Below are 9,993 nucleotides of genomic sequence, written 5' to 3'. Positions count from 1 at the left end.
TCAACAAAACACATGTAAGTTGTAAGGGTATGACTATTAAATTACGAGGACTGTGATGCCACAGTTGGTGTAATTAACACCACATTGGTGTTAATTACATACCCCTCCATCCCACTACCCACATCTGAGTTCCTACTGCATTACTTCTGTTAAGACCACAGGAAGTTAACCCATGCCAACAAAAAACATTAGTCAATTTTCTTCTTTCAGAAGCAACTCTTCTCTGGTCTGCCCGACATTGCTCTCTACAGATAATGGGAGGTTACAAAGAACAATGGAGCCAGACAAACCTCTCAAAGATGCACGGTGAGATGGCAAGAGGTAAAAGACCTAAGGTGGAAAATGGGGTATACATACATACACATACATACAGCTAGCCGAACACAGGACCAGGTGCCCAGAGAGGCTGTGGAGTCTCCATGCTTGGAGGCAAGAAAGTCAAAACTCAGCTGGACATGGCCATGAGCAACCCGCTCTATCTGAACCTGTTTCATGGTGGAAGGTTGGACTGGATGACCTCTGGAAGTCCCGTTCAGACTAAATCGTTCTACAGTTCTACCATTCCATCTTTTTTCCCAAGTTTCTTTGGCAGTCTGTGTACATTTCAACATGGATTTCAGACATGAGTTTCAGCAGATTTAGCTGTTAAACTATGGTAAAGAATGTGCACAGATAGTATTGTTCTCTTCTTAAAGGCTATTTATTTCCATTTAACTTTACTTCATTAGGAAAAGATCTGTGCTGAAATTAAATGAACTGTCTTTGAGCTGAAATGCATATACACACAAGGATTTGTAGTGGTTTAATCTTATATATACATAGACTTCCAGATACACATCCTGACTGAACTCACAGCCATTGCTATTTCAGTGCACAATATTGAAAAAGCTTTGGTATCTCCTGCAGTCTTCCTAGGGCATCCTGTTGGTTTTGTAGCTTTTACTCTTTCAGCTTTTTTACAGGAAGTGTTCTATGGCCTTGTCATTTGGACTTTATGGGGATGACCCTAGCTGTACCTACAGAAGACAGTCAAGTATCCCACATCTGTGGGGTGAATTGTATTTGCTGACCTGGTGTCTTCCAGGCCCAGGTTCCAATTCTGAAATAAAAAAGACATCTGTTTTCAATATTGCTTATATCTGTTACAAACCACAAACAAATAACAGATTGACCTAAAATGAATCAACACAGGGTATTTTCAGTCCACAGTGTGACCACACTTTTACAGTCTATTGTAAAGTAATTTTTTCTGGGTATGTTTGTGGTAGAACCTTTGGCTAAATGGCTGCAATGGGGCAAAATATTGCACTTTTTTTAAAGGCCTCAGGTGAAACTCTGTATCAGACAAGGAAGGTGGAGAAAGCTATGGAATTACAACAAGACCTTTTAAAAACCTGAAAACCTGGAATTCTCCTTTCATGCCTCAGAATAGAAACACTAAGATGTACTACAGCTAAAAGAACGGTTTTTATGCAAATATGTCTAAGGCAACGTAGAAAGAGATCGGTGTCACCCAATTGTATGTTGCAGCAGCAACATGAAAAATGCAAATAGTTCTAATTATTATAATTATATGATTACTCATACACCTAAAGTTTTATTGACTTATAACACTGATAAAACACTGTGCAACATGGAACCTTCACTGCTTTAATAACATGTTTAAATTATTCCACTGAACTGATATTTGAGAAGCTGTGGTAATCAAGACAATTTTCAGAAGAATTTATTGATATTTGGGGATAAAACTCTTTTTCAGATAATGGGGCATCTCAGACAATTGAAATTCAGCTAATTGAGATTTCAGAGTAAAAGTGTCAAAATCAAATGCCAAATAAAATCTGTATCTGAGGACTTAAATAGTGACATTATTTTCAGACATGTTGTCTGTGTGTCTGTGTTTTCTGTTGAATAAATGCCTGTTTCTCAGTAAAGCTGAAAACCTTATGTAGGTGGCTATATACACCTTTAGGTATTAGATTTGAATAATTCTAGTTGAAAGTAAGTGTCACAGTGCTATAGTAAGGCATCTGAAAGTAGACTTGCGATGTTACACAATGCTTGGGGGTCTCTGCTGTAAATAAGTGCAATATTTTTATAAGAAGATTTTTGCCCATTCCAAAAAGCTTTTCCTAAAACCAGGCACTGGCTAAGAAGTGATTCAGATTGTGAAAGGCCTTCTTCTTTAGCAAATGCACAGTGAAGTGACCTCCACTTGGGGGCCTGATTTAATGCAGCAGTTCAGCACATGCCTTACCCTAAACACAGCAATCCCACTGAAGTTAGAGTGACAAGAATATGTGCTTAAAAGTAGGTAATCTTAAGTACATAGCTGGCATCCGAAAGCCTTCAGCTGCTGAAGAATTACACTGGAGAGATGTAACCATTTAAGGAGCAAGTCCCAGGACAGCTGGAAGCCATTTATAAACTTCTCCTGACTATATTTTAAGTTATTTTGTTATTCCTCTTAAATCATTTGTACTATTAGAAAATAACTTCTATTTATTCAAAGCAGAGGTCAGCTGGAATGGCTTTTGTTGGCATGAGTATTCAGAGAGCAACAGTTTTCTTATCTTTTCATAAATATAGAGGAAACGATTCAAAATAATGTTTTATAATTTTTTGCCTTGCAAGGTAGTGAACCCTTGAGATAAACTTGGCAATAGATGTCTCACATAGAAAATCGTTAGTCCTGTCCTGGGATGATAAGAGGAAAGACAGTTGGTAGAGTCTGGGACTAATGTCAGGGTTCAACTCTACTTCATTAATGGTCAGCCAGGCACTAGAGCAGAGTTGTGAAAAAAGGGCAAACTGCAGAGTAAACGCAACAAGGTGTGGTTCATAAAAGAGTTGCTGCTTTGGCTGACTTTAAAAAGCAGCGGAGATATCTGTAGAACAGTGTGTGAATTTTTGCAGTATCACAAAAATCCCGATTCTTTACCAACCTTCCTGTTTCTCCTTCCACCTCCTCCTCCTAGCCTTTCAGCTCCTCTGCTGTGTAGGCTTTAGGTGAGTGATCTTTGAGGGAAATGAGACACCAGACTGGAAACAAAAGGCCCACAGCAATCTGATGTGCTCTTGACCTTCTGTTAAGGTTGTTTAAGTAGGTGCCATAAATAAGTGAAGAGTTCAGGGTAAGGCTTTTCAGCCAAAAAAGGTTTTGAAATGGATCTGCAGAGAAATAAATTGTTCTCTCTCTATCCATTGCCCTTCCTTCTTTCTCGTTCACTTGCGTCTTGTTTTGTTCCTTGCTTTTTTGGCACTGGCACTCAGCTGTCACCCAAGCCTGCCTGTGGGGCTGGCTGAAAGGACACGTTCCTGCGTCCACCCTGCTCTTCCCCACCTAAGCTTTGCCACTCACGGCTTCATGGGCTGCCCCCCCCGACAAAACTGCTGACCCTCTGCCAAAGATCCCCCTGGTTGGTTTGGATCAGTGTGTTAAACAGAGACTGCATCACAAGTGTAAATTAAAATGTTTTTGCTCCTGAAAGGAGTCATCTAAAGCTTGCTTCCTTTCCCTGCTTTCCTCTACACTGAATGAAATCTAACTTTACCAATAAGGGATATAATTTTGCCATGGAAGTCCTGCCCACTACTCATATAACCTTCACTCTAAAGACTGGGAATGATTGTAAAGTAAAAAAAACAATGGATTCACTAGAAACATATCTGCTGCCACAGCGAGCGAGATTATAAATACAGGTGCTTCTGAAACATCCTTGTCAAATGTGAGACCCTCCAAATGTGCTGATTATCAGATTATATTTGTCTGTAATACATTACTGCACAGTTTCTATCATTTGTTCTCTTTATGAACCACTTGGCATTTCAAGGGTAGTTTGTCATTGTGGTAGAAAGACATAAACAATCTGATATATGATCAGCAATGCAAGGGGCAGTAACATTTGTTTCCTTTTTCATAGCTAAGAATACAACCTAAAAGCCAAATATCTGGTACTAATCTGGGAAGCTGTAGCAGCCCTTGCAGTTTTCTCAGGGCTGGGGAGGAAATGCGATTTTTAACGGTGGCTATGTACCAGCTACCAGGGTTCTGCATGTGCAGATTTCCAAATCTGGTCATCTGTCCCTGTGAGGGTTGGGTTGGTGGCTTAGGATGGAGGTAGTTACTCGCATGGAGGTACACACACTCCAAAATTTTGCTCATAGGCAATTTTTTGGTTCTGCCAGTTCTTCTGGTTTTACTGTGAATTACAGAATAATTTACTTCTTAGTGCTCAGAGGACTAAGAAATGATGATAATAGCAGGGTCTCTGCTTTGCAAATTGTTTTGAGACCCAGCCAAGGTGTACAGAAAGAGCCAATGTTTATTTTTAAAATCTCACAGATTTTAAATAAATCTCATGATATTTAGAGGACTCTGGACCTTCCCCATTTTTCAGTTCATTTGGTTGGCTGGGCTCCTCCACTTTGTTTCTTCCTTCTAGCTTGGGTTTTTTCCCCCTTCAATCTGTAATTGAAGTCATCCCACTCAAGGCTGTCTTTTGTTCTTTGTATAAGAAGCTATAATGGAAAATCCACACTTGCCAGCGGTGATCTTATTTTAATTTTGGAGACAGATACTGCAACGACTCAGTATACATACTGTGCACTTAGCAGTTAAGGAACAGCCCTTGTGGGAGACATATGCCTGGGAAACACAGATTATGGTGAAATGTACAGCTGGCTGTTAACAAGTCAGTTAAAAAGTCCTTGACCTTGACATTTGTATCCTGAGCTGACGGTTGACAAATATGGATTTATTTTCCATTGAAGTTTCCATGATTGCAATCTGCTAGGGGAGCATAACTTAATTGAATGCATTTAATTAAATGCAGATCCACAGTGAACTTCTCCTCCTCCTCCTCCTCCTGAAACTCCCAAGCCTGCCTCTGCCTATGGGGTGAGTGCAGGCAAGGTGATGGGCTGCACAGCTTCATCACAAGCAGTCCTGTGCATTGTTGCAGGAGTCTCCAGGCAGGGATTTTGGACAGTCTGCTGTGTGAAGGCCAGTGGGTAGACACCACCTGTGTGTACACATGTGTTGGTTAACATCCTGGGTGGAGAACCCGGCCATCCAGCGATGCCCCAGGCATTTCATGCTGCAGGACTCGCCAAACCACATATGATTTTAAGTAGTCAGTAGAACCTGGTCCTGCAGGTGCAGGAACAGTCATGTAGGACAGTCTTTTGTTCATAATTAAGAGAATTAGGATATGCTTTTAATGTAGTTTAAGATAATCAACAACAAGGAACCACATGCTCAGGTGGGACCGGTGCTCAGTTGAAGTACGAGAATTCACAGCCCAGTTCAGGACCTTTGCAATGGAGACTCCCATCACCATCCAGACACTGACTGACCATCCTTTTCAAGAGCTTCAATTCCTCATGAGAGCATCATCCTATGCAAAAGATCCCAATAAATCAAGTTTTTTGTTTGTTTGCTTGCTTTTTAACAAACACTCTGTCCATGAATGTCTGGGCAACACATTCAGGATGGCCAGACCCTCCTTTTCCTCCCTGTGCCTTATAACTTTGGGTTCCCAGTGTGTACACAGGTTTACCAAAGAAGCCAATGCATTGTATGTAAAGAGACAGGTCCTCCTAAAGTCTGTGCAGTATTTAATACCTTGTGTCTCAGTTATAATGGCCCCAAGTAACAGATCTTATGTTATATATGCCTATTACACAAGCATCTTACCTCTTTATTGTTGATGTCATTAAATGTAATTTGTGGGTTTTTTTCCCTACATTTGCATCACGGTACTAAGTGAAGTGCTACAAAATGGAAAGTTAAACAAGTTTACACAGTCAGCAAGAATTTGTTTTTGCAGGACCTGCTAAAATGTTCAGCTCAGTGTTTCTGAAGCTCTGTAGATTACCTGCATCTCATAAAGTCTTCCAGACAAAACTGCAAAGATCAAATGAGTTCTCAGACAGTCTTCTTGTTCTGTCTGATCTCTCCCTCTTTCCTCTCCTCATTGAAGGACCCTGATTTCAATGAGCGAAAGAGCAGACCCAGACAGTTTTCTGTCTGGCAGTACTTGAATTGCTTAGGCAATTTGCCTAAGTAAGTGGTTTACCCTCATGATAATGTATTTTCATGTAGAGACTGAAATGAGAGGGCTTAAGGAGCATACTATACATTGAATGCATGAAGGGCAAAGCCATCTTTCTCTGTGTGACAGAGTGCTCCCTGATTATGAGGAGTTTGTTAAACTCCCCATAATGTGTAATTGAAAACACATCAAAGAAATAACTTCTGTCTGTCTGGTGAACATTACAGAATTGCGAAACTTTTCTAGGGATTTATTTTATTAATTTTTATTGGCAGAAACATGAGAAAACAAAATTAGTTATATTGCTTTCAAACTTGGTTTCACAGACTTTACCCACTGTTGGTTATTTTAGAGATTCTCAAAGCTAAACAAAATTAGAGTGTGAATTATGTCATGCTGTCAAAAACAGAGCATCTTTCCCTATTTTGAAATGTTCCTAAGAACCTGCCATGGCTTACAGATCTTTCAGTGGGACTTAGGCTAACACACAAGAATTATACTATATGGAAAAGTTAAACGCAAGTGTCTCCATGGGGGATAAAAGTTATGAAATTAACTATGGGTATCTATGTCAACCAAGAAGGTTCTTAATTGTCAGCCATTTTATTAGCCATGCTAAACACCTGCAACTTCAAATCTGGGATACTTGCTAGCTTAAATGTTACCCGATTGCTTTTATGGTGGTGCTTAAATGTAGATATGGGTGCTTAAAAATCAGCAGCCACATCTGAAAACATGACCCTTTTTGAACAGGGTAAAATAGAGCACAGTGACTTCTGCCCTCTGAGGAACAGCGCATAGAAGAACCACAGCCCTGTACCTCAGCCATAGCCTCTTGATTTTGCTTTTTCTTGAGATGCTGTTGATAATACGCTACCTTTCCAAACCGTATATACAGCCAGAGGCACTGTTTCAGAAAGGGTTGGCCATGCCTCACTTAAGTGACAGGTCCAGGTTAGGTATCTTTTTATACAAGTAATCCTGAAGTGAAAGGCTAACTAGGCAGGGAGAGAGATGTTTGACACTATGACTGATCAGAAAGACTGGATGGAAATAGCCCTTCTTTAGGAGCTGGAGTCCTAAATATCCCCAACTTTTTCTACTCTGTCCGTCTTAAAGAGATGGGAATTGGAGAATTTCTGATGAAGTTAAGTTAGGGCTGTCCAAACTTTGTCCCTGCATTTGTCTATCCACAGCTTTCAAATACTAGTTTGGCTGTAAATTATTGCTGTTATTTTTAAAACATGTGAACAGCTGAAACATTTCCAGACTGGCATGCAATCTGTTCACCAGTGGCTGATGTGCTATGGGGGGTGATGTGGAAAGGACACTGTTCTGATTTTTAAAAATTATGTTTCAATAAGTATTCCTTGGTAAGACCCAGTCCTACATATCTAAGGGACAAAACAGGACTTCCAGTCTGGCAGGAGATGCCAGATCCTTTACATCTCTTGCCTCTGTGGGATTTCTGATATGCCCCTCAAAATAATTTAGAAAGCTCTGTGAAGCTGCTCAGTCTAAGACTGGCTTTTCTTTGCTGTCTATAGGTGGCAATGCCATGCTGTTGACAGTGTTACAGTGGTTGAATCTTCAATACAAATAGTCTTGCAACTATCCGATTCAGTGGAATAGGACTGAAATACAATATGTGACAGAGGCTTTTATTTTTTTTTTTAGAGTACTTGGCTCTTTTCTTAAAAGCAAGGGCACATCCTTGGCTGCCCTTCTGTAATTCTGCACTACACAGCAGCAGTGATGCACAAACCTGTCCTACAAAAGTAGCTTGTGCAGTCACCTTTCCTGCTAGTAGAGAGAAAGCATAACAGATTTGTGTTGCCTTGTGTTTCAGCTTTCCACACAAGGGCTATTGCTGAAGGATTCGGAGAGCAGCCAGTGTGCATCAGTCTTTTCTGTTGGCATGGCTCCTTGAAGGCACAATACTGTGGCCACCGGAGACTTGAAGGACTGAAGAGCATACAGCCGTCTTCCGTACCTCAAAATGCCTTAGAGGAAAGCTTTGAAGAGCCTTCAAGCCAAATTTCATTACCCAGTCGCTGGGTTTTGTTCTAACACACAGAAGCATGTTGCCCAGGAATATGCCACCATCCCTTCACATTTATATTTTCAAATTTCCAAGTTGGGCACAAAATGGAGAACAGCTTAAGCAGGACATGCAGCATCTCCCATTTCCTACAGCATCATAACACAGTATGGGATTACATACTGTGCACATTGCGTACTGCAATTCTGTCTACACCAAAGGATCTGACTATACACTGAAATAACCAGTGATATGGCATGCTGTGCTTACAAGTGCTTAGATAAAAAAGTGACACTGGGATAAGTATGTGGGCTCTTTGTGCCTTAGTATGTGTCTAACATCACACTGATGTGTTTGCACATTATAGTAAACTTCCTGTGGGTCTGTGACTCATGGTGACTCTGTTGCAGCTCAAGAGTCAACTTTTTGCCCCTTAATTCCAGTGCCTTCAGGTTGCACGAATATTTTAGAGTGTGAGTGTCGTGGTTTAACCTCAGTTGGCAACTGAGCACCACACAGCCGCTCGCTCACTCCCCCCACCCGGTGGGATGGGGGAGAGAATTGGAAGAGCACTGTCCTGGTTTCGGCAGGGATAGAGTTAATTTCCTTCCTAGTAGCTGGTACAGTGCTGTGTTTTGGATTTAGGGTGAGAACAATGTTGATAACACACCGATGTTTTAGTTGTTGCTAGGTAGTGCTTACACTAGTCAAGGACTTTTCAGCTTCCCATGCTCTACCGACTGAGAAGGCTGGAGGTGCACAAGAAGCTGGGAGGGGGCACAGCCAGGACAGCTGACCCAAACTGGCCAAAGGGATATTCCATACCATGTGACGTCATGCTCAGTATATAAAGGTGGGGGAAGAAGAAGGAAGGGGGGGACGTTTGGAGTGATGGCGTTTGTCTTCCCAAGTAACCGTTACGCGTGATGGAGCCCTGCTTTCCTGGAGATGGCTGAACACCTGCCTGCCGATGGGAAGTAGTGAATGAATTCCTTGTTTTGCTTTGCTTGCGTGTGTGGCTTTTGCTTTACCTATTAAACTGCCTTTATCTCAACCCATGAGTTTTCTCACTTTTACCCTTCCGATTCTCTCCCCCATCCCACCGGGGGGGAGTGAGCGAGCGGCTGCGTGGTGCTTAGTTGCCGGCTGAGGTTAAACCACGACAAGCACAAGTGAGAAAAACTTGTGGGTTGAGATAAAAAGAGTTTAATAATTGAAATAAAATGATAATAATAATAATATGATAATAATAATAATAATACACAAAGCAAGTGATGCACAGTGCAATTGCTCACCACCCGCCGACCGATGCCCAGCCAGTCCCCGAGCAGCGGCCCCCCTGGCCAGCTTTCCCCAGTTTATATACTGAGCATGACGTCACATGGTATGGAATGTCCCTTTGGCCAGTTTGGCTGTGCCCCCTCCCAGCTTCTTGTGCACCTCCAGCCTTCTCAGTCGGTAGAGCATGGAAAACTAAAAAGTCCTTGGCTAGTGTAAGCATTATGTAGCAACAACTAAAACATCGGTGTGTTATCAACTTTGTTCTCACCCTAAATCCAAAACACAGCACTGTACCAGCTACTAGGAAGGAAATTAACTCTATCCCTGCCGAAACCAGGACAGTGAGTTACAGACAAATTGCAGACAAAATACCTGATGAGTGACCTCAAAAACATTTTGACAAATTCAATGCAGTGGAAATGACTATAGGTTAAGATTACCAATTACCCAGCTCTTTCTAGCCTGTCGACCACAGCGGGCTAGACCTTTCTGGTGCCCACCTAAATTACAAAAGGACCAAAATGTTAAAGCCAAGCAGTCACAGGGGGCTACCTGATGAAACTGATCTTGAAACGTTGGCATAGTTTGGAGTGGCTGCAGATTTCCTTCTAATTT

The sequence above is a fragment of the Aptenodytes patagonicus genome, chromosome Z (assembly GCF_965638725.1).
Source record: "Aptenodytes patagonicus chromosome Z, bAptPat1.pri.cur, whole genome shotgun sequence".
In the NCBI taxonomy this organism is placed as follows: domain Eukaryota; kingdom Metazoa; phylum Chordata; class Aves; order Sphenisciformes; family Spheniscidae; genus Aptenodytes; species Aptenodytes patagonicus.
This window is presented reverse-complemented; position numbering follows the sequence as displayed.